This window comes from Carlito syrichta, unplaced genomic scaffold (assembly GCF_000164805.1).
Source record: "Carlito syrichta isolate Samal-C Ts95f unplaced genomic scaffold, Tarsius_syrichta-2.0.1 Scaffold308114, whole genome shotgun sequence".
Taxonomy (NCBI): Eukaryota; Metazoa; Chordata; class Mammalia; order Primates; family Tarsiidae; genus Carlito; species Carlito syrichta.
Genome location: NW_007252210.1, coordinates 122,162 through 122,556, shown reverse-complemented (window position 1 = coordinate 122,556; position 395 = coordinate 122,162).

Below are 395 nucleotides of genomic sequence, written 5' to 3'. Positions count from 1 at the left end.
GGCTCAGGCAATCCACTCATCTCAGCCTCCCAAGGCGCGGGATTACAGGCTGAGCCACCGAGCCCGATTTGTAGGTACCCTTGTTGATGAAGTGTGCCCCCCTTCCCCTGGCAGATTCCCACTACTTCCACCCCCCGCCCGGCAGTTTCCCACTATTGCCAATCCTTTTCTTATAGTCTTATGATAATTGTTCAAGGTCCGCTTACAAACGAGTGAGAACATGTGATACTCAGTTCTTTGTTTCTGTGAAAGATCACTCAGTATTATAGACTCTAAGTCCATCCAGGTTGCTGTGAAGTTCATGATTTTGTTCTTCTTTATGGCTGCGTAATATTCCATTGTGTATTTGTACCACTTTTTTTTATCCAGTCCTCTTTGATTTTTTTTTTTTTTTT